The following is a 24,748-nucleotide window of genomic DNA, read 5'->3' on the forward strand; positions in this document are numbered from 1 at the left end:
GGAGGGAGGCCATGTACATAATTTAATCACTGCATATGAAATAAAAATCACTATCATAGTCATAAAGAAAATATTTGGGAACAAACTGTATAGTCTGACCAATCCCACTGCATAATAACCAACACCCCACAAATACTGCCATAATACAAGCCACATCCCACAATTACTGCCCTACAGCAAGCCACGCGCCCAAACACTGCCATACAGCAATCCACACCCTCAACACATACTGTCCTACCAAAAGCAAGAACCCCCACCCCCCCCCCAAAAAAAAAAAATATATAAAAAGCCCCATCCGGATAAACCACGACCTAAATAATATCTAGAAAGATTGTACAGATGTTGACAACTAGGAAGATGTTTCTTCTGGAGTTTCCCTTCATGAGTGTTTGTCAGTAGTTGCATAATTATGGAACATAGAAGCCTCATTGTACAGTACTAAGCGTTTTCCGTTCTTGTTTGTGATGGTTAATCTGGCTGACTCTGACATTATACAATTATCCAGAGAGGTCAGTATACTTTCATAAGTAGCTGGCTCAGAGTCAGAGACTTCCTGGGCAGTGAGAACTGCCCTGTTATATCCTCCTTACTCCCCACATCTGCAGATACAAGACATAAGACTTATCTCCTGCCTGCAGCTCCACAGCCAGATGTCCCTGCTACTTGTAGTGCTCCTGCTCCTCCAGCTGTGCAGAGGTAAGAGATTACTGGCTGTAAATAATAATGATTACTGTCAATAACTGACATACCTTCTGACTGTTACCACTGACTGATTGCTTTCTGTTACTGGCTACCCTGCTCTGCTGCTGTCTAACTGCTACCAACCCAGATTGTTGTTACTGACTGCTATCAACTGATAGGTTCTCCTGACTGTTAACATCTGATGCCTTCTCTCATTACTGACTGCTACAAACTATTGGCTTCTCTGTTTACTGACTGCTACCAACTGATGGCTTCTCTCCTTACTGACTGTTACTAACTGATGACTTATTTCCTTATTGACTGTTATCAACTGATGGCTTCTCTCCTTACCGACTGCTACTCTCTGATGGCTTCTCTCCTTACTGACTGTTACCATCTGATAGCTTCACTCCTTAAAGACTGCTACCAAGCGATGGCTTCTCTCCTTACTGTCAACATCTGATGTCTTCTCTTATTGACTGTTACCAACTGATGGTTTCTCTCATTACTGACTGCTACAGACTTATGGCTTCTCTCCTTACTGACTGCTACTATCTGATGGCGTGTCTCCTTACTGACTGCTACCTTCAGATGGCTTCTCTCTTTACTGATTCTTACAATCTGATGGCTTCTCTCCTTACTGACTGCTACCATCTGATGGCTTCTTTTTACTGACTGTTACCATCTGATGGCTTCTCTCCGTACTGTCTGCTACAAACTGATGGCTTCTCTCCGTACTGACTGCTACCAACTGATGGCTTCTCTCCGTACTGACTGCTACCAACTGATGGCTTCTCTCCTTACTGACTGCTACCATCTGATGGCTTCTGTCCTTACTGACTTTTACCAACTGATGGCTTCTCTCCTTACTGACTGCTACAAACTGATGGCTTCTTTCCTTACTGACTGCTATTCACTGATGGCTTCTCTCCTTACTGACTGTTACCATCTGATGGCTTCTCTCCTTACAGTTACCATCTGATGGCTTCTCTCTTTACTGACTGCTACAAACTGATGGTTTCTCTCTGTACTGACTGTTACCATCTGATGGATTCTCTCCTTACTGACTGCAACCAAGTGATGGCTTCTCACCTTACTGACTGTTACCACCTGATAGCTTCTCTACTGACTGGCTGCTACCAAGTGATGGCTTCTCTAATTACTGACTGCTTCCATCTAATGGCTTCCCTCCTTCCAGTTACCATCTGATGGCTTTTCTCTTTATTGACTGCTACCAACTGATGGCTGCTCTCCTTACTGACTGCTATCAACTGATTTCTTCCTTCCTTACTGACTGCTACTAACTGATGACTTCTCTCCTTACTGATTGCTATAAACTGATGGCTTTTCTCCTTACCTACTGCTTGCATCTGATGGCTTCTCTCCTTAATGACTGCTACCATCTGATGGCTTCTCATCTTACTGACTGCTACCAACTGATGGTTTTTCTCCTGACTGACTGCTACCAACTTATGATGAATCAAAACACGTGAGCACAGCCACGAAGGTGCACGGGTAGGTTCCCAAACCATATACGTGTAAATACAAAGAACCCGGCACTCAACTTAAATTGAGATTTTTTTATTCTGTAGTACGAGCAAAACATTTCGGCCCGGTGTGGCATTCGTCAGTTACTACAATATTGTGAGAAAAAAAATAGAAAAGATACATACATCTGTAAATACACTTGTGTATATACAATATTTTATAAAATGGAAAAAGAAACAAAAGAAAAACAAAAGGAAAGAAAATCAGAAAAAAACAGGTATGTACAATATGTAGTGGGGTCATAATTTTTCTTATACTAGAAATATCAAAGGAGAGGAGCCGCTAGATCAACCTAAAACCCCCTAATTATAGTGGATGGAGTGGAGAAAAAAAGTAAGGCTGTTCGTACCGTACTGTGAGGAAACTGAGGATCCACTCAGTAAGTCTGTTAGATCTGTGGTTTATCACTACAATGCGAAAGGGGAAAAAACCCGCTATGTCAGTCATAGAGGACATAAATATGAAAGTGCATCCGTACACCAATTCTAAAGTCCCAAAAAAACTTGCCAGTACCTGAAGGATTTTGTCCGTTGGGGGAAGGAAAAGAGGAAGCAGCACGTCTGAATGCTGTGAAAGAAAAAGTGCTCCGGTAAGGATTGACACTGGGTAAGTAGTGTCATCATGCCGCGATGTAGGGGCAGAAGGTGGGAGTGTTACCTGGTGCGGTACGGGTCCTGGCGCGGTGTCCACCGCTGTCGGCGAGATGCCCGTGTGTAGGGACGCCAGAGCGGCGTTCCTTATGTGTATTTCGGCCGAGCCGGAAGTGACATGCCGGAAATGACCGCACGTTTCAGCCGTGACTGACAGAACTGTGTCAGCCAATCAGGGGACGCTAAAGAAGAGAGGCGGGACTATAGAATATGTGCACTGTGTACATAGGTACAGTGGGGAAGTCCCGAACGGTATGAAAGGTGATGACAGCGCTGGTGGATGAGGAGGTGACGGTGATTCATATTCTATCCATAGTGACCCGGAGAGAAGAGGAAGAGTCCTGGAGATTCAATACAATCGGCTCTAGGGAGACAGATAAATTTGTTAGAAATACTGACATTGCAGGAGTAAGGTTATAAACACAATATAATCATCCTTATGAACAAGGTTATAGATAGTTACAATATATGAATACCCAATAGTTGGTAAAAAACAGTTGAAAAAGAAGTCCGTACACTTATGTGAAAGTAAGGTCATAATCTCTATTGAGACCTTTGGGGTGTAGGGTATCAAGGGTATGGATCCAGAATGATTCCCTTCGTTTAAGGGAGGCCAGTCTGTCCCCTCCGCGTCTGGGTGGTGTGACCTGTTCAATCACTTGAAACCTTAATTGAGAGATGTTATGGCCTTTAGATATAAAATGTTGTGGGATGGGTAAAAGTTTGTTCCCACATCTGATCGTGGATTTGTGTTTAGAGATACGTACCCGGATAGGCCGGGTGGTCTCGCCCACGTAAAGCATGCCACATGGGCACTTAATGACGTACACCACATATGATGATTCACACGTAAAGTAACTTTTGATTGGAAAGGATCTTCCCGAGTGTGGATGGTGAAATGAATTGCCCCTTAGGACATTACTGCACTGAGCGCAGTGGAGATATGGAAAGGTCCCTAAACGGGGGTTCTGGAGGAATCTTTGTGTGGGTAACCTTCTGTCAGAACCTAAGTCAGCTCTTACCAGTGAATCTCTGAGATTGCTGGGTCTCCTGAAACACGGGAGGAATGGTTCCCTAAACTCTGGAATGTTGGGATGGGCGGTCTTAAGCAAATGCCAATGTTGGCGTATATTTCTATGGAGAATGTAAGCAAATGGGTGGAAAGTATGAATGAATGGGATACGGTTGTGTGACTTTGGTCTATCATTGTGACCTAAGATTTGGGATTCTTGGAGGATAGCATCGGGGTAGCCCCTTGCTTGAAATTTCGCTTTCATTTCAGATACTCTTTGTGTCCATAGTTCGATGTCAGAGACTATACGGGTTACCCGCTGGATTTGGGATTTGGGGATTGCTTTTTTAATGCCAGCTCTGGAAGTGTAGTAGTCTATTCCGGTCTGTGTTTTTAATGTGGATATCAGTACTTAGATTGCCCACATGGTCCTTAATGACCACTGTGTCCAAAAAGTTCATTCTGTGAGAATCATGGGCCATGGTAAAGGAAATACCCGGCCAGGCAGTATTAAGGAAATCCACAAAAGACCAACTTATGGCTTGTCTCCTTACTGACTGTTCCCATCTGATGGCTTCTCTCCTTACTAACTGCAACCATCTGATGGCTTTTCTCCTTACTGACTGCTATCAAATGATGGCTTCTCTTCTTACTGACTGCTAGCATCTGATGGCTTCTCTCCTTACTGACTGCAATCAGCTCATGGATTTTCACCTTACTGGCTGCTACCAACTGATGGCTTCTCTCCTTGCTGACTGCCACCAACTGATGGCTTTTCCCCTTACTGTAAAAAAGAATCGCAGATAAAAAAGCAGAGATGATTACCTGCTGAAGCCTCCAAACAAATGCACTAGCATCAGACCCGATTAATGATGGCAAAAACACAGGTGCAAAAAATACCGATGAAACAACCACTTTCAATCCAGTATTGGCTGTTTGGCATTAGTGCACAAAAAGATAAGCGATAATAGTCTGTATGTGGCATTGTTCACACAGGCAATGCAGAGCATCTGGTTTACAGCCTATCACTAACGCACATACAGGCGGGCCAACCAGTGCTACAAAATGCATGCTGTGTGAATAGAGACCTACAGTTTACAGAGCCATCTTGGTCCGACTGCGCCCTGCAAGATAAAGTGCAAAAAAAACCACATATCAATGTATGTAAGGTATTCGTTTATATTGGGGCCTCAATACGTAAGCTGGCAACCCGCGTAAAGGGTCCTTAGATTTTGCCAGTCCTAACGTAAAACATTGATTAAAAGCTCACAGACAAAAAGAGGACTTAAAAATCCTCCAGAAAATTGAAAAAAAAAATCACAGAGAAAAAAGCAGAGATGATTACCTGCTGAAGCCTCCAAACAAATGCACTAGCAGGGCGCATCGGACCCGATTACATAGTTACATAGTTATTAAGGTTGAAGGAAGACTGTAAGTCCATCTAGTTCAACCCATAGCCTAACCTAACATGCCCTAACATGTTGATCCAGAGGAAGGCAAAAAAAAACCATGTGGCAAAGAGTAACTCCACCGTGGGGAAAAAAAATTCCTTCCCGACTCCACATACGGCAATCAGACTAGTTCCCTGGATCAACGCCTTATCAAGGAATCTAGTGTATATACCCTGTAACATTATACTGTTCCAGAAAGGTATCCAGTCCCCTCTTAAATTTAATTAATGAATCACTCATTACAACATCATACGGCAGAGAGTTCCATAGTCTCACTGCTCTTACAGTAAAGAATCCGCGTCTGTTATTATGCTTAAACCTTCTTTCCTCCAGACGTAGAGGATGCCCCCTTGTCCCTGTCTCAGGTCTATGATTAAAAAGATCATCAGAAAGGTCTTTGTACTGTCCCCTCATATATTTATACATTAAAATAAGATCACCCCTTAGTCTTCGTTTTTCCAAACTAAATAGCCCCAAGTGTAATAACCTATCTTGGTATTGCAGACCCCCCAGTCCTCTAATAACCTTGGTCGCTCTTCTCTGCACCCGCTCCAGTTCAGCTGTGTCTTTCTTATACACCGGAGACCAGAACTGTGCACAGTATTCTAAGTGTGGTCGAACTAGTGACTTGTATAGAGGTAAAATTATGATCTCCTCATGAGCATCTATGCCTCTTTTAATACATCCCATTATTTTATTTGCCTTTGTAGCAGCTGCCTGACACTGGCCACTGAATATGAGTTTGTCATCCACCCATATACCCAGGTCTTTTTCATTGACGGTTTTGCCCAGAGTTTTAGAATTAAGCACATAGTTATACATCTTATTACTTCTACCCAAGTGCATGACCTTACATTTATCCCCATTAAAGCTCATTTGCCATTTATCAGCCCAAGCTTCTAGTTTACATAAATCATCCTGTAATATAAAATTGTCCTCCCCTGTATTGATTACCCTGCAGAGTTTAGTGTCATCTGCAAATATTGAAATTCTACTCTGAATGCCCCCTACAAGGTCATTAATAAATATGTTAAAAAGAAGAGGGCCCAATACTGACCCCTGTGGTACCCCACTGCTAACCGCAACCCAGTCCGAGTGTGCTCCATTAATAACCACCCTTTGTTTCCTATCCCTGAGCCAGCTCTCAACCCACTTACACATATTTTCCCCTATCCCCATTACTCTCATTTTATGTAACAACCTTTTGTGTGGCACCGTATCAAAAGCTTTGGAAAAGTCCATATACACTACGTCCACTGGGTTCCCTTGGTCCAGTCCGGAACTTACCTCTTCATAGAAGCTGATCAAATTAGTCTGACATGAACGGTCCCTAGTAAACCCGTGCTGATACTGGGTCATAAGGTTATTCCTCTTCAGATACTCCAGTATAGTATCCCTTAGAATGCCCTCCAGGATTTTACCCACAGTAGAGGTTAAGCTTACTGGCCTATAATTACCGAGTTCAGTTTTTGCCCCTTTTTTGAATATTGGCACCACATTTGCTATACGCCAGTCCTGTGGTACAGACCCTGTTATTATGGAATCTTTAAAGATTAAAAATAATGGTCTATCAATGACTGTACTTAGTTCCTGCAGTACTCGGGGGTGTATCCCATCCGGGCCCGGAGATTTGTCAATTTTAGTTATTTTTAGACGCCGCTGTACTTCCTGCTGGGTTAAGCAGGTGACATTTAATGGGGAATTTTTATCACTAGTCATTTTGTCTGCCATGGGATTTTCTTTTGTAAATACTGATGAAAAAAAGTCATTTAGCATATTGGCTTTTTCCTCATCCTCATCCACCATTTCCCCCAGATTATTTTTAAGGGGGCCAACACTGTCATTTTTTAGTTTCTTACTATTTATATAGTTAAAGAATATTTTGGGATTATTTTTACTCTCTCTGGCAATGAGTCTCTCTGTCTCAATCTTTGCTGCCTTGATTTGCTTTTTACAGAATTTATTTAATTTTCTGTATTTATTTAATGCCTCCTCACTACCTACTTCCTTTAATTATCTAAATGCTTTCTTTTTGTCCCTTATTGCGCCCCTTACAGCTCTATTTAGCCATATTGGTTTCCTCCTATTTCTAGTATGTTTATTATTGGGTTGTGTGTGACCGTTTTTCTAAGATGGTTCATTTGGTGCCCTTGCCTAAGTTGCCCTCCTCCTCTGAGTTGGTTCCTTTGTTTTTTCAGAACGTGGTTCGTTTGCATGGGATTCCGGAGAATATCGTTTCTGACAGGGGATCCCAGTTTGTGTCTAGATTTTGGCGGACGTTTTGTGCCAAGATGGGCATTGATTTGTCTTTCTCGTCTGCATTCCATCCTCAGACGAATGGCCAGACGGAGCGAACTAATCAGACCTTGGAAACTTATTTAAGGTGTTTTGTTTCGGCTGATCAGGATGACTGGGTTGCTTTTTTGCCACTGGCCGAATTTGCTCTTAATAATCGGGCTAGTTCTGCCACGTTGGTCTCTCCTTTTTTTTGTAATTCGGGGTTTCATCCTCGTTTTTCCTCTGGTCAGGGGGAATCTTCGGATTGTCCTGGAGTGGACGTGGTGGTGGACAGGCTACATCAGATTTGGAATCAGGTGGTGGACAATTTGAAGTTATCTCAGGAGAAGACTCAGCAGTTTGCTAATCGCCGTCGCCGCGTGGGTCCCCGACTTCTTGTTGGGGACTTGGTGTGGTTGTCTTCTCGTTTTGTCCCTATGAAGGTCTCTTCTCCTAAGTTCAAGCCTCGGTTCATCGGTCCTTATAGGATCTCGGAGATTCTTAACCCCGTATCTTTTCGTTTGGATCTCCCAGCATCGTTTGCTATTCATAATGTGTTCCATCGGTCGTTGTTGCGGAGGTATGAGGTGCCCGTTGTTCCTTCGGTCGAGCCTCCTGCTCCGGTGCTGGTGGAGGGAGAATTGGAGTATGTTGTTGAAAAGATCTTGGATTCTCGTGTTTCCAGACGCAAACTCCAGTATTTGGTTAAGTGGAAGGGTTATGGTCAGGAGGATAATTCCTGGGTGGTCGCCTCCGATGTTCATGCGACTGATTTGGTCCGCGCCTTCCATAGAGCTCACCCTGATCGCCCTGGGGGTTCTCGTGAGGGTTCGGTGACCCCTCCTCAAGGGGGGGGTACTGTTGTGGATTCTGTTTGTGGGCTCCCTCTGGTGGTTACTGCTGGTACTGGGTGACTTTGGTGGGTTGCGGCCTTTGGTTTCCACCTGTCCATCAGAGGCTGGGTGTTTCCTATTTTACCTGGCCTTTCTGTCATTTCCCTTGCCGGCTATCAATGTGTTCAGATGTGCTCTGTTTGGTTCCTGCCTACCTGCTCCCAGATCTTTCAGGATAAGCTAAGTGCTGATTTTCAGTTGTTTGGTTTTTGGTCCAGCTTGCTTAGAATGTCTCTATGCTAGCTGGTTGCTCTAGTGGACTGAGGTTCTCCCCATGTGCCATGAGTTGGCACATGGGTTCTTGTAATCTCAGGATGGTATTTTTGATTAGGGTTTTTTGCTGACCGCTCAGTCCCCTTTTGTATCATTCTGCTTTCTAGTTTTCAGCGGGCCTCTATTTGCTAAAGCTATATACATCATCTCTATGTGTGTGCCTTCCTCTCATTTCACCGTCAATACATGTGGGGGGCAACTATACCTTTGGGGTTAATTCCTCTGGAGGCAAGTGAGGTCTTTGTTTTCTCTGCAGTACTAGTTAGCTCTTAGGCTGGTGCGTGGCATCTAGAACCAACGTAGGCACGCTCCCTGGCTATCTCTAGTTGCGTTTGTCAGGCGTAGGGCAGCGGTCAGCCCAGGTTCCATCACCCTAGAGCTCGTCCGATAATTGTTATACTTCGCTTGTCCTGTGCTATCCCTCGCCATTGGGGATTCATGACAGTATAGCCGGCCCACAAAGTGTTAATTGTTTGGGCTGAAGCAGGAGAAAAAGAAGTGTTCAGGGAAATTTATATTTTTTTTTTCCCTTCAGAGTTTTGCTGCCTAGCCCTTAATTGCTGTCTAGCTGCTTCTTACCCCCCTCTTAACCCTTGAATGGCTCTGATCTTAGCTGTTTATCATGGATGTTCAGAGTTTGGCTTCCAGCCTGAGTAATCTCGCAGCAAAGGTTCAAAACATACAGGATTTCGTGGTTCACACTCCCATGTCTGAACCTAGAATTCCTATTCCAGAGTTTTTTTCTGGAGATAGATCTACCTTCCTGAATTTCAGGAACAATTGTAAATTGTTTCTCTCTTTGAAATCTCGCTCCTCTGGAGACCCTGCTCAACAGGTCAAGATTGTTATATCGTTCCTACGGGGCGACCCTCAGAATTGGGCATTTGCATTGGCACCAGGGGATCCTGCATTGCTCAGTGTGGATGCGTTTTTTCTGGCATTGGGATTGCTCTATGAGGAACCTAACCTAGAGATTCAGGCTGAAAAGGCTTTATTAGCCCTCTCTCAGGGGCATGATGAAGCGGAAATATATTGTCAGAAATTTCGGAAATGGTCGGTGCTTACTCAGTGGAATGAGTGCGCCCTGGCTGCAAACTTCAGAAATGGTCTTTCTGAGGCCATTAAGGATATTATGGTGGGGTTCCCTGCGCCTACAGGTCTGAATGAGTCTATGGCTATGGCCATTCAGATTGATCGGCGTTTACGGGAGCGCAAACCCGTGCACCAGTTGGCGGTGTCTTCTGAACAGGCACCTGAGACTATGCAATGTGATAGAATTCAGTCCAGAAGTGAACGGCAAAATTATAGGCGGAAAAATGGTTTGTGTTTTTATTGTGGTGATTCAGCTCATGTTATATCAGCATGCTCTAAACGCACAAAAAGGGTTGATAAATCTTTTGCCATTGATACTCTGCAGTCTAAGTTCATTTTGTCTGTGACTCTGATTTTTTCACTGTCTTCCATTTCCGTCGATGCCTATGTGGATTCAGGCGCTGCCCTGAGTCTTATGGATTGGTCATTTGCTAAACGCTGCGGTTTTAGTCTAGAGCCTCTGGAAGTTCCTATTCCTCTGAAGGGAATTGATTCTACACCATTGGCTAGGAATAAACCGCAGTATTGGACACAAGTGACCATGCGCATGACTCCCGTTCATCAGGAGGTGATTCGCTTCCTTGTACTGTATAATTTACATGATGTACTAGTGCTTGGTCTGCCATGGTTACAAACTCATAATCCTGTCCTGGACTGGAAAACAATGTCTGTGCTAAGCTGGGGATGTCAGGGGGTTCATGATGATGCACCTCCGATTTCTATCGCTTCATCTACTCCTTCGGAGATCCCTGCGTTTTTGTCGGATTATCGGGATGTTTTTGAGGAGCCTAAGCTCAATTCGCTCCCTCCTCATAGAGAGTGTGACTGTGCGATAGAATTGATTCCTGGCAGTAAGTTCCCTAAGGGTCGTTTATTTAATCTGTCACTGCCAGAGCATACTGCTATGCGGAATTATATTAAGGAGTCCTTGGAAAAGGGACATATTCGTCCATCTTCGTCCCCTCTGGGAGCAGGTTTTTTTTTCGTGGCAAAAAAAGATGGTTCCCTGAGGCCTTGTATAGATTATCGCCTTCTGAATAAGATTACAGTCAAATACCAGTATCCATTGCCTTTATTTACTGATTTGTTTGCTCGCATTAAGGGGGCTAGGTGGTTCACTAAAATAGATCTTCGTGGTGCGTATAATCTGGTGCGGATAAAACAGGGGGATGAGTGGAAAACCGCATTTAATACGCCTGAGGGCCATTTTGAGTATTTGGTAATGCCTTTTGGACTCTCCAATGCTCCGTCAGTCTTTCAGTCCTTTATGCACAATATTTTCCGTGAATATCTGGATAAGTTTATGATTGTGTATTTGGATGATATTTTGGTGTTTTCTGATGACTGGGAGTCTCATGTTCTACAGGTCAGGAAGGTGTTTCAGGTTTTGCGGGCCAATTCTCTGTTTGTGAAGGGCTCAAAGTGTCTCTTCGGAGTCCAGAAGATTTATTTTCTGGGGTACATTTTTTCTCCTTCTACTATTGAGATGGATCCCGTTAAAGTTCAGGCTATTTGTGACTGGACACAGCCTACATCTGTTAAGAGCCTTCAGAAGTTCTTGGGGTTTGCTAATTTTTATCGTCGGTTCATTGCTAATTTTTCCAGTATTGTTAAACCTTTGACTGATTTGACTAAAAAGGGTGCTGATGTTGCTGATTGGTCTCCTGCGGCCGTGGAGGCCTTTCGGGAACTTAAGCGCCGGTTGTCTTCTGCTCCTGTGTTGTGTCAACCTGATGTTTCACTTCCTTTTCAGGTGGAGGTTGATGCTTCCGAGATTGGAGCGGGGGCGGTTTTGTCACAGAGAAGTTCTAATGGCTCGGTGATGAAGCCATGTGCTTTCTTCTCTAGAAAATTCTCGCCCGCCGAGCGCAATTATGATGTGGGTAATCGGGAGCTTTTGGCCATGAAGTGGGCATTTGAGGAGTGGCGTCATTGGCTTGAGGGTGCTAAACATCGCGTGGTGGTCTTGACTGATCACAAGAATCTCATTTACCTTGAGTCTGCCAGGCGTTTGAATCCTAGACAGGCTCGTTGGTCGTTATTTTTTTCTCGTTTCAATTTCGTGGTTTCATACCTGCCAGGTTCAAAGAATGTGAAGGCGGATGCTCTTTCCAGGAGTTTTGTGCCTGACTCTCCTGGAGACACTGGGCCTGCTGGTATCCTTAGGGATGGGGTAATATTGTCCGCCGTATCCCCAGACTTGCGACGCGCATTGCAGGAGTTTCAGGTGGATAAACCGGATTGATGTCCACCAGAAAGACTGTTTGTTCCGGATGATTGGACCAGTAGAGTCATCTCCGAGGTCCATTCTTCTGTGTTGGCTGGTCATCCTGGAATATTTGGTACAAGAGACTTGGTGGCCAGGTCTTTTTGGTGGCCTTCCTTGTCTAGGGATGTGCGTACCTTTGTGCAGTCTTGTGAAGTGTGTGCTCGAGCTAAGCCTTGCTGTTCACGGGCTAGTGGGTTGTTGTTATCATTGCCCATCCCGAAGAGGCCTTGGACGCACATTTCCATGAATTTTATTTCTGATCTCCCGGTTTCACAGAAAATGTCCGTTATCTGGGTTGTGTGTGACCGTTTTTCTAAGATGGTTCATTTGGTGCCCTTGCCTAAGTTGCCCTCCTCCTCTGAGTTGGTTCCTTTGTTTTTTCAGAACGTGGTTCGTTTGCATGGGATTCCGGAGAATATCGTTTCTGACAGGGGATCCCAGTTTGTGTCTAGATTTTGGCGGACGTTTTGTGCCAAGATGGGCATTGATTTGTCTTTCTCGTCTGCATTCCATCCTCAGACGAATGGCCAGACGGAGCGAACTAATCAGACCTTGGAAACTTATTTAAGGTGTTTTGTTTCGGCTGATCAGGATGACTGGGTTGCTTTTTTGCCACTGGCCGAATTTGCTCTTAATAATCGGGCTAGTTCTGCCACGTTGGTCTCTCCTTTTTTTTGTAATTCGGGGTTTCATCCTCGTTTTTCCTCTGGTCAGGGGGAATCTTCGGATTGTCCTGGAGTAGACGTGGTGGTGGACAGGCTACATCAGATTTGGAATCAGGTGGTGGACAATTTGAAGTTATCTCAGGAGAAGACTCAGCAGTTTGCTAATCGCCGTCGCCGCGTGGGTCCCCGACTTCTTGTTGGGGACTTGGTGTGGTTGTCTTCTCGTTTTGTCCCTATGAAGGTCTCTTCTCCTAAGTTCAAGCCTCGGTTCATCGGTCCTTATAGGATCTCGGAGATTCTTAACCCCGTATCTTTTCGTTTGGATCTCCCAGCATCGTTTGCTATTCATAATGTGTTCCATCGGTCGTTGTTGCGGAGGTATGAGGTGCCCGTTGTTCCTTCGGTCGAGCCTCCTGCTCCGGTGCTGGTGGAGGGAGAATTGGAGTATGTTGTTGAAAAGATCTTGGATTCTCGTGTTTCCAGACGCAAACTCCAGTATTTGGTTAAGTGGAAGGGTTATGGTCAGGAGGATAATTCCTGGGTGGTCGCCTCCGATGTTCATGCGACTGATTTGGTCCGCGCCTTCCATAGAGCTCACCCTGATCGCCCTGGGGGTTCTCGTGAGGGTTCGGTGACCCCTCCTCAAGGGGGGGGTACTGTTGTGGATTCTGTTTGTGGGCTCCCTCTGGTGGTTACTGCTGGTACTGGGTGACTTTGGTGGGTTGCGGCCTTTGGTTTCCACCTGTCCATCAGAGGCTGGGTGTTTCCTATTTTACCTGGCCTTTCTGTCATTTCCCTTGCCGGCTATCAATGTGTTCAGATGTGCTCTGTTTGGTTCCTGCCTACCTGCTCCCAGATCTTTCAGGATAAGCTAAGTGCTGATTTTCAGTTGTTTGGTTTTTGGTCCAGCTTGCTTAGAATGTCTCTATGCTAGCTGGTTGCTCTAGTGGACTGAGGTTCTCCCCATGTGCCATGAGTTGGCACATGGGTTCTTGTAATCTCAGGATGGTATTTTTGATTAGGGTTTTTTGCTGACCGCTCAGTCCCCTTTTGTATCATTCTGCTTTCTAGTTTTCAGCGGGCCTCTATTTGCTAAAGCTATATACATCATCTCTATGTGTGTGCCTTCCTCTCATTTCACCGTCAATACATGTGGGGGGCAACTATACCTTTGGGGTTAATTCCTCTGGAGGCAAGTGAGGTCTTTGTTTTCTCTGCAGTACTAGTTAGCTCTTAGGCTGGTGCGTGGCGTCTAGAACCAACGTAGGCACGCTCCCTGGCTATCTCTAGTTGCGTTTGTCAGGCGTAGGGCAGCGGTCAGCCCAGGTTCCATCACCCTAGAGCTCGTCCGATAATTGTTATACTTCGCTTGTCCTGTGCTATCCCTCGCCATTGGGGATTCATGACATCCCCCATAATAATGACTTCTCCTTGAGTCGCAGCTTCATCTATTTGCTTTACGAGGATATTCTCCATTGCTTCCATTATTTTGGAGATTTATAACAAATCCCTATCAGTAATTTTTTATTTTTTCCCCCTCCCCTTATCTCCACCCACAGGGACTCTACATTTTCATTAAATTCACCTATATTATCATGCAGGATGGGTTTTAAGGAAGATTTTACATATAGACACACCCCTCCCCCTCGCTTATCTGTACGGTCATTTCTGAACAGGCTATAGCCCTGCAAGTTAACAGCCCAGTCATGGCTCTCATCCAGCCACGTCTCAGATATCCCCACCATGTCATAATTATGCTCCAACAACATTAGTTCTAATTCATCCATTTTGTTGGCGAGGCTTCTGGCATTAGTATACATGCACTTGATGTTACTCTCTGTACCTCTATTCTTTCTTAAATTACTTACTGTTCTAACCTCACCCCCCATGCCACCGCCACCCCCAACTTCCTTATTTGTGCCCAGGTCTCTAGCTGCACTATCTTCCCCTCCTATAAAATGAATACCCTCCCCCCCAATCCCTAGTTTAAACACTCCTCCAACCTTCTAACCATTTTCTCCCCCAGCACAGCTGCCCCTTCCCCATTGAGGTGCAGCCCAAACCCCTCCTTCCTACACCAATTCTTGAGCCACTTATTAACCTCCCTAATCTCCCGTTGCCTCTCTGGCGTGGCACGTGGTACAGGCAGTATTTCGGAAAATACCACGTTGGAGGTCCTTGCTTTCAGCTTGCAGCCTAATTCCCTAAAATCATCTTTAAGGACCTTCCACCTACCTCTAACTTTGTCATTTGTGCCAATGTGCACCATGACCGCTGTGTCCTCACCAGCCCCTCCCAGTAATCTGTCCACCCGATCAGCGATGTGTCGGACTCGAGCGCCAGGTAGGCAGCACACCGTCCGACGATTCCTGTCTTTGTGACAGATTGCCCTATCTGTTCCCCTAATAATTGAGTCCCCCACTATCAGCACCTGTCTGGCCTGCCCTGCTCTCCTATTTCCCTCCTTACTGGAGCAGTCACTCCTCCGGCTTTCAGAGGACATGCCTGGCTGCAGCAGTGCTACCCCTGTACTGGCACCCCCCTCGTCTGCCAACTTAGCAAACTTATTGGGGTGTGCCAGATCAGGACTAGCCTCCCTGGCACTCTTCCCTCTACCCCGCCTTCTATCTGTCACCCAGCTAACTGCCACACTGTCCTGCAGCTCCATCCTACCATCCCCCTCCTCATCTATCCCATTGAGCGTCTGCTCTGTGAGCAGAAAACTCCTCTCCATATTGTCTATGGATCTCAGTGTTGCCAGCTGCACATTTAGATCCAGTATCTGGGTTTCCAAATGCACAATGTGCTCACATCTCGCACAGCAGTATGCACCCTCGACCAGCTGGTCAAGGACTGCATACATGTGGCAAGATGTGCACTGGATGGCAATTGTGGAGCACATTTCCTAATGGGGATTGCACCACACAGAAACGTTAATTAAAAATAAATACAAAGTATTAATTTAAAAAAAAAACAGAAGCAATTCCTCCCTTGGAAACTCCCTGATTCCAAAGTCACTGAATCACAAGTCACACACTTACCACCGTTCACACTTACACTCAGGTCACACTAAGCTCGCTCACACTCGCTGTGCTGAAGATTTATAGATTTTTTTTTCTCTCTATCTCCCCTCAACAGCAATCCACCTTGCTGTTCAGATGCACTTCCAAAAAGGACTTGAGCCCCAAACAGCTGCCCCTTATATCCCCTTAATTATGAGCCCCCACCCTAAGTTAACTCCTCATGAATATAGCTACTCCCAATTCAGCAACTCACACAAATTCACACAGGTATTTGTTAAAGGCCTTCCAAATACCTCCTCACTGAATCACAAGTCACACACTTACCGCCGTTCACACTTACGCTCAGGTCACACTCAGCTCGCTCACACTCGCTGTGCTGAAGATTTATAGATTTTTTTTTTTCTCTCTATCTCCCCTCAACAGCAATCCACCTTGCTGTTCAGATGCACTTCCAAAAACACAGGTGCAAACAATACCGATGAAACAACCACTTTCAATCCAGTATTGGCTGTTTGGCATTAGTGCACAAAAAGATAATCGATAATAGTCTGTATGTGGCATTGTTCACACAGACAATGCAGAGCATCTGGTTTACAGCCTATTACTAACGCACACACAGGCGGGCCGCCCAGTGCTACAAAATGCATGCTGTGTGAATAGAGGCCTACAGTTTACAGAACCATCTTGGTCCGACTGCGCCCTGCAAGATAAAGTGCAAAAAAAAAAACATATATCAATGTATGTAAGGTATTAGTTTATATTGGGGCCTCAATACGTAAGCTGGCAACCCACGTCAACGGTCCTTACATTTTGCCGGTCCTAACGTAAAACATTGAGTAAAAGCTCACAGACAAAAAGAGGACTTAAAAATCCTCCAGAAAATTGAAAAAAAATCACAGAGAAAAAAGCAGAGATGATTACCTGCTGAAGCCTCCAAACAAATGCACTAGCAGGGTGCATCGGACTCCTTACTGACTGTTACCATATGATGGCTTTTCTCCTAACTGACTGCTACCAACTGATGGCTTCTCTCCGTAATGGCTATTACCATTTGATGGCTTCTCTCCTCACTGACTGTTACCATCTAATGTCTTCTCTCCTTACTGACTGCTTCCATCCATCTGATGGCTTCTCTCCTTACTGATTGTTACCAACTGATAGCTTCTCTCCTTACTGACTGCTATCATCTGATGGCTTTTCACCTTACTGACTGCTACCAACTGATGGCTTCTCTCCTAACTGACTGCCACAAACTGATGGCTTCTCTCCTTACTGACTGTTACCATCTGATGGATTTTCTGCTTACTGACTGCTACCAACTTAGGGCTTTTCTCCTTACTGACTGCTACCAACTGATGGCTTTTCTCCTTTCTGACTGCTACCAACAGATGGCTTGTCTCCTTACTGAATGCTACCAACGGATGGATTCTCGCCTTACTGACTGGTACCATCTAATGGTTTCTCTCTTAACTAACTCCTACCAACTGATGGCTCCTCTCCTTACTGAGTGCTACCAACTGATGGCTTCTCTCTTTACTGACTGCTACCATCTGCTGGCTTCTCTCCTTACTGACTGCTACCAACTGATTTCTTCCTTTCTTACTGACTGCTGCCAACTGATGACTTCTCTCCTTATTGACTGCTATCAACTGATGGCTTCCCTCCTTACTTACTGCTAACATCTGATGACTTCTCTCCCTAGTGACTGCTACCAACTGATGGCTTCTCTCCTTACTGACTGCTACCAATGGATGGCTTCTCTTCTTACTGACTGCTACCAACTGATGGTTTCTCTCCTGACTGACTGCTACCAACTTATGGCTTGTCTCCTTACTGACTGTTACCATCTGATGGCTTCTCTCCTTACTGACTGCTACCATTTGATGGCTTCTCTCTTTACTGACTGCTACAAACTGATGGCTTCTCTCCTTACTGACTGCTACAAACTGATGGCTTCTCTCCTTAATGACTGCTACCATCTGATGGCTTCTCTCCTTACTGACTGTTACCATCTGATAGCTTCTCTACTGTCTGCTTCCAAGTAATGGCTTCTGTCCTTATTGACTGCTACAAACTGATGGCTTCTCTCCTTAATGACTGCTATCATCTGATGGCTTCTCTCGTTACTGACTGTTACCATCTGATGGATTCTCTCCTTACTGACTGCTACAAACTGATGGCTTCTCTCTTTACTGACTTTTACCATCTGATAGCTTCTCTACTGACTGGCTGCTACCAAGTGATGGCTTCTCTCCTTACTGACTTTTACCAACTGATGGCTTCTCTGGATCGCCCCCAGGTGCAGGGCAATGGGGTACTCGGCACCGGGTCCCTCGGTCTCGGTTCTGGGGTTGTCACGGTGGCCCGACCCGGTCTGTGACCCTGCTGAGGGGCGCCCAATTAAAGGTGTAAGTTTGTATGGTGTTCGTGACGCCACCTGTGGTATTCGGTCAGGGTGACCGACGCTGCTGGGGGTCCGCTGGGGTGATGGAATGGCAGCCAGATGGTATACCTTCCCACAGGTGAAGTATGTCCCCAGGGCTTCCCAAAGTGTGTGGATGATGATAGTGGTCGTTGTAAGGCGCGATGAATAACGAGGACACAAAGGTTGCAGTCTCTTTACCTTTTACTGAAGACTTCAGAGTCCACAGTCCAGAGTACCGCTCACAGGGCTGGCCGAGTCTGGCCGGTCCGAAGGCACATCCAGAGTTCCCTTAGCCAGGAGGAAATCAGTAGCCTTCCTACTAGTGCCTGTGTGCTGTAGTACCTCCCTGCTGAGCACCACGGGAAAGTCCTCACAACCTTTGTAGATGTTTCTGATGTTCTCTCTCTCTCTGTCCCCCAGATGATATGGATAGGACAACCCGTATGACGGGGTAGGCCTGGTGTTAATTTATAGGGACCCTAGAGACGCCCCTCTCCCACAATTGCCTCTGTGTCTTCTTAGGTATTTAGGTTGGGCAGCCAACTTGGAATTGACTGTCCTACCGTTGTCTGGAGTAATGCGTAGAGTCAGTACTCCCTCGGTGTTCCGGCCACCGGCTACGCGCCTCGGAAGGAGGCTGCCGATCTCGGGGCAGGACTCCTCCCGGTATTATCTCCTTGTGCTGTGACTTTGGTTCTCACTCTCCACAATATACTTTGCTTCATGTCCTTTCTTAGGATGCTGCCGCAATGATGTGCAGGCGCAGCTCCGTAACGTTCTATCTCTTGCTAGGCCTCTGTCAGGGTCCCACCCCTGACAGGACCTTTCTGGGTCAAACCAGGCTGCTTCCCCCTCGATGTTATCTGGTCGAAGCCCAGTCTGCTTCTCTCTCTAACTTCCTATCCAACCCACCAGTTTTACCCGTGTGTGAGGAGTGCCCTAGTAGATAGAAGCTTTGCTCCCCCTGGTGGACTGGAGTGTAAAGTGTAGTGTGTGACTGTGATACCTGGCAAGGTGAACTCCTTTAGTACCATCAGACGTAACATCACTCCCCCAGGTGGAAGAGTGACATTACTGCAACGACCAGGACTCTGGGGCGCTGCATCTCTCCTTACTGAGTGCTACAAACTGATAGCTTCTCTACTAACTGACTGCTACCTAGTGATGGCTTCTCTCCTTACTGTCTGCTACCAACTGATGGATTCTCTCCTGACTGACTGCTACAAACTGATGGCTTCTCTCCTTACTGACTGTTACCATCTGATGGCTTCTCTCCTTACTGATTGTTACCAACTGAAGGTGCGGCGCCCCCACTGCCGCAGGGCCGAGGGGTACCCGGTACCGGGCCTCTGAGTCTCTGCTCTGGGGTTGTCACGGTGGTTAGGCCCGATCCGTGACCCTGCCGAGGGGCGCACAGTGAAAGATGTGACGGGTGTAGATGGTGGTGGTGAGGTTGTAGTGGTGCGGTGCAGTAAATAACGAGGACACCAGGTTGCAGTCTCTTTACCTCTTTACTGAAGATCTCTGGGTCCTCAGTCCAGAACACGGTTCACCAGGCTGCGCAAGTCCGGCCGGTCCGATGGCACCTCCAGAGTTCTCTTCACAGGTGGAAATCTGTGCCTTCCTTCTAGCGCTATGTGTTGCGGTCCTTCCCTGCTGTGCTTACGGAAAGTCCCCACAACTGTTGTGTCTGTTTCTTAAGTTCCCTCACAACTCGATTAGATGATGTTCTGCTAATCCTCCGTCCCTCCCTGTTGTTCTGGTTGGGACGGCACCCGTTTGACGGGTAGGCTCGGAGCTCCTCCGGGACCCTAGAGTCGCCCCTCTCCACAAGTTGCCCCCCAAGACTGCATAGGTGATTAAAGTTAGACAGCCCGCCTTAGACTGACTGTCCTGCCGCTGTTTGGAGTATTGCTTGAAGCTGAATGTTATGATACTCCCTCAGCGTTCCGGCCACCGGTAGTGCGCCTCAGTAGGATGTTGCTTCGGTCTTACAGCACGACTCCTACTGGTATTTCTCCTTTTGCGTGATCTCGTTTCTCACTCAGCACAATCTATCTCGCTTCTAGTCCTACCTTGGGCACCGCCGCTACCCGGAGCAGGCACGGTCCCGTTACGTTCGTTCAAGTTGCCAAGCCTCTGTCAGGATCCCACCCCTGACAGAGACCCTACTGTATCTTCCCCTACAACACCCTCTGCCACAAGGTGTTGCCTGGTTCCAACCCAGTCAGCTTTCTGATCTAACTTCCTGCCTGACCCCCAGTTTACCCACTATGGTGGGGAGTGGCCTAGTGAATAGAACCCTTAGCTCCCCCCGGAGGCCCGACTGTGAAATGTATTGGTGTCTGTGATACCTGATCAGATGAACTCCTTCAATGCCATCAGACGCACCATAGCTCCCCATAGTGGCGGAGCCACAGTACTGCAACGACCAGGACTCTGGGGCGCTGCAAAGGCTTCTCTCCTTACTGACTGCTATCAACTGATGGCTTTTCACCTTACTGACTGCTATCAACTGATGTCTTCTCTCCTTACTTATTGCTACCAACTGATGGCTTCTCTCCTTACTGACTGCCATCAGCTGATGGCTTCTCTCCTCACAAACTGTTACCATCTGATGTCTTCTCACCTTACTGACTGCTTCCATCTGATGGCTTCTCTCCTTACTCATTGTTACCACCTGATGGCTTCTCTCCTTCCTGACTGCTATCAGCTCATGGCTTTTCACCTTACTGACTGCTACCAACTGATGGCTTCTCTCCTTGCTGACTACCACCAACTGATGGCTTTTCCCCTTACTGACTGTTACCATCTGATGGCTTTTCTCCTAACTGACTGCTACCAACTGATGGCTTCTCTCCGTAATGACTGTTACCAATTGATGGCTTTTCTCCTTACTGACTGTTACCATCTGATGGCTTCTCTCCTTACTAACTGCTTCCATCTGATGGCTTCTCTCCTTACTGATTGTTACCAACTGATGGCTTCTCTCCTTTCTGACTGCTATCAGCTGATGGCTTTTCACCTTACTGACTGCTACCAACTGATGGCTTCTCTCTTTACTGACTGCCACAAAATGATGGCTTCTCTCCTTACTGTTACCATCTGATGGCTTTTCTCCTTACTGACTGCTACCAACTGATGGTTTTTCTCCTTACTGACTGTTACCAACTGATGGCTTTTCTCATTTCTGACTGTTACCAACTGATGGCTTCTCTCCTTACTGACTGCTACCAACTAATAGCATATCTCCTTAGTGACTGCTACCATCTGATGGCTTGTCACCTTACTGAATGCTACCAACTGATGGCTTCTCGCCTTACTGTCTGTAGAGATCAGATTGAAGAATCCATTTTGTCTTCCTATTCAGAGACGTCTGGCTTAATATGAAGAAACTTGAGTAAAATAGACATTTCCTTTTATGGACGCATTCCTTCTTGTTATTGTGACCTTTAACCTACATTCCAGAAGTTGAACGTTACCAGTAGAATAGATACTCTTTGTTAGAGGATATGAGTGCTTGTACGCATGTCTGTAAATGCTTATCTCTTTGCCATATAAAGGAGGAGGGAGCGTCCAGTGAGTCAGAGGCGAGCTCCTGGGCGATCCCTGCACATGAATACACATCTCTTGTGCTGTGTGTTATTACTTGGATCTCTCTACATTAGAAAGCCAGGGACGGATAAGGACTCAACATTTCTGGCCGCCCGAACAGGGACCCGAGGTGAGAGTATTTACTCAAGATTTACCTGCGGATACGGACAACGGAGATCTGGGATAATGGACGGCAAATGAAAAAAACCTGGCCAGGTAAGAGACATTATTAGTTCTCTTTTATCTGCCCTGTATTATCCGAAAGATCTCTAGGAGCCGTGTCATGCTGGGTTAGTCTAGTAGTGAGTAGATACCTATAGAACTCGGGTTACCATATTGTATAGATTTATGAGTCTAGTCCCTGGCAGTGTGTGAACAGTGTGTGAACAGTGTGTGAGCAGTGTGAAGGTTGTGACATGTTGTGAAAGAAGAATAGAAGTACGTAGAACAATAAGCCACGATTGTTAGAACAAGGTTATTGGTGAAGTCAGCCTAACTGGGTCATGTGGTTGCGTCCTTCTGGGAGACCTCCGCCCATGCTTGACTCTCCTATAGAACTTGTTTCTACATTCCCTGGATAAGGTGTGATAGAATGAGCCCAGGACGCGGTTTTCATGAGCCTGGGACAAGTATGCTAACTGACACAGAAAGTTTTGTGATCTGTATGGTGTTGCTGGGTCTGTGTGCATAATAGCACTTAAGTACGTCCTGCATATTAGAAGAAACAGAGCAGACAAGCCCTTCAATATTTTAGCTCCCTAGGAGAGAAGGCAACGAGACGCCACCAACAGAGGAAGTGGTTGTCCAAACGTCACCTGGGGTAGAAATAGCAAATATTGAAAGGATATTTTAGCTCCCTAGGAGAGAAGGCAACGAGACATCACCACAGTGATTGTCCAAACGTCACCTGGGGTAGAAATAGCTAAAATGAGAAATAAACAGACCAAAACCGTCTTAGGACAAGTGGAAGCAGCAGATATCATACAGGAAAGATGTGGAAAGGCAGTCAGAAGTCAGATTAGAAGAGTGAGAGGAAAATTGGGAATTTCAGAAGCACTTATGTTCAGTACAGAATGGGAAAGACTGAGTAAAGAACGAGGTGGAATTATCAAAGATAATGGGTGGGAAGAAATCATACATTGTATGATAGAGGTCTCAAAAACAGCTAAAGAGGAGAATTGGAAGTATGATCCAGAGATTCCAGACACTTCCAAATGGATCATGGGAAAGGGAAAAAGTTGTGACATAATCCCACCACCTTACCTAGATCCAAAAGCCCAATCATTTGTACCATCTGGAAGAGCAGAAGGAGGAAAACAATTTCCAGCCTTGTATCCCAATCTTGGTGGGGTAGGAGGATGGGAATGTTCACACTGTGGACAACAAAATCCAGATTGGAGAAATGATTGCCTAGCCTGTGGTACACCTAGATATGGCGCTGTACTTGCCCCTGTTAGGGTAGTACCAAGACCTTTTAGAGAAGCTGGTGCTGACGGGGTAATGAACACCAGATATCATCAGACCAGACAATACTTCCCTTGGTCCCCTGCCGAGGGTATGTCCCTCTTACATAACGCACCAGATCCTGTCCAGTTTCCAGTTAGATTTGCACAATATATACAACAAATCATGCAGACTCATGCTGGGGTCTGGGCGGACGGGGAAGAATTATGTAGAATGAAAATGTCCCCCGGACTTTTTCAGGAATTATTGACACACCTACAGCCCAATAGACCAGTGGCAGAAGGGGGTGCCTTACAGACAGAAGCATCAGGTACCCAGTTCACAGAGGCATTAATAATTTTCATGAGGGGAAAACAGAGGGAAAGGGGGTCTACAGGTGTGATTATGCAGAAATTTGGGCAAAATATTGAAGAATATAGTCAGGAACTAGAAAATAGCTTTAGGGATGAAGGATTGGATTTGACTGATGCTTCAGTAAGGAGACTTTTTTACAAAACAATTAATAGAGGGGCTAGATCCGAAAATCAGAGAAAAATTTAAATCCTCTACTCCAGATTGGAGAACAATTGAACAACCAAATATTGTGAAACAACGATGTTTAGGAATAGCCATGGATATGAGAGAGAATCGTAAGCCTGTTAGAATAGCACAAGCTAATACAGGAGGAAGAGTGAGACACAATTTTCTTTGCCACTACTGTAAAAAGCCAGGTCATTTCCAAAGAGAGTGCAGGAAGAAGTTGGCAGATATAAAGTCAGGCAAATTTGTTCCCAGAAATAACCCTTCCCAAACGGACAACCAGCAGAAATCTACCATCATAGATGGTCCCATACCAGATTCAGATTGACTCGATGTGTTACAAACTTCCCTACCAGCTAGGAGACCTATGATACAGGTGAATGTGGGGGGGAGAGAGATTCCATTTTTGATAGATACAGGTGCAACTTCCTCAATTTTGAATCAAGATTTTCTTCCGAATCCGGAAGATATTTCAGAACAAACAACTTTTGCTGAGGGTTATGATGGGGTAATTCGAACACTGCCATATACTGTGCCCCTAGAGGTCTCATTAGGACCTAAATGTTTTGCATCCAGATTTTTGTATGCCAGAGGTGCCCCAACATGTCTGTTAGGAACTGATGTACTAAAGAAATTAGAAGCTAACATCAAATTTAGGGACGATGGCACAGTTATGCTGACTATCCCTGATGATGCAGAAACATTAGAACAATATGTTAGAATTCAGGCTTTTGAGGATTATACTGAAGAAAAAGAGTACACCACAGATCTAGACCTCTCAACGGTCCCAGAAACACTGTGGGCACAGGGTGACACTGATGTGGGATTATTACATATCTCTCCTGTAAAATTATCTGTGCAACCAGGAACTGTTCTCCCACAGCTCAGACAATACCCTGTGAGTGCCCAGCA

General features: G+C 45.7%; 1 long non-coding RNA gene across 1 annotated transcript in view; it reads left to right on the forward strand.

Moving 5' to 3' along the window:
* The first annotated feature begins 384 nt into the window (after window positions 1-384).
* The window catches only part of LOC143769887 (uncharacterized), a 53,252-nt gene continuing 28,888 nt past the window's right edge, over window positions 385-24,748 (forward strand). Inside the window, exon 1 of the long non-coding RNA XR_013214502.1 lies at window positions 385-696. This is a non-coding gene — a long non-coding RNA (uncharacterized LOC143769887). The remainder of the gene's footprint in view (window positions 697-24,748) is intronic.

The sequence above is a fragment of the Ranitomeya variabilis genome, chromosome 1 (genome assembly GCF_051348905.1).
Source record: "Ranitomeya variabilis isolate aRanVar5 chromosome 1, aRanVar5.hap1, whole genome shotgun sequence".
Lineage (NCBI taxonomy): Eukaryota > Metazoa > Chordata > Amphibia > Anura > Dendrobatidae > Ranitomeya > Ranitomeya variabilis.